The following is a 664-nucleotide window of genomic DNA, read 5'->3' on the forward strand; positions in this document are numbered from 1 at the left end:
AACAGCAAAACATAGACAGAAAACAAAGCAGAAATCCCATGATTCGTTTCTCGGATACATCTATATTAAGACCTTTACTGCCTACAAAGACAACCATCCAATTAGAAAAAGAAGCAACGAATAATTTTGCAACTTTAAAGAGACAGACGTTTGCTATAAAGGAAGAGTTGAATTTAATGAGAGGAAGTCAATGGCACAATAAACGTAATTGGATATTGTTCTCGAGTTATTTCATAAACTATTAATGATACGACGACTTGCTTTCTATATTCTTAAAGACCTCTTTCTCCAAAGGAAATATTATTCAATTGAAATATATAATTGAAAAGAGAGAAAAAAAAAACAATGAATTTAAAAATACACAACCCAGGATGGCTGAAAGGCAAACGATAAACTCCAAGACTATGTCTTCGTTTTTCCTCCATTAAGAAACTCTGTGTGAATGGGACAGAGCAAGGATTTCGAAAAGGAGTTCATTAGCAGATCTAGTAAGAAGTTTACTAGTTATTATTGATTTTCTATATCCCTTTGTTTTGATAAGCCTCAAAACATATTTATTATGAAATATATAATATACATACACATATATATATATATATATATATATATATATATATATATATATATATATATATATATATATATATATATATATATATATTTA

The sequence above is a fragment of the Palaemon carinicauda genome, chromosome 12, assembly GCF_036898095.1.
Source record: "Palaemon carinicauda isolate YSFRI2023 chromosome 12, ASM3689809v2, whole genome shotgun sequence".
Lineage (NCBI taxonomy): Eukaryota > Metazoa > Arthropoda > Malacostraca > Decapoda > Palaemonidae > Palaemon > Palaemon carinicauda.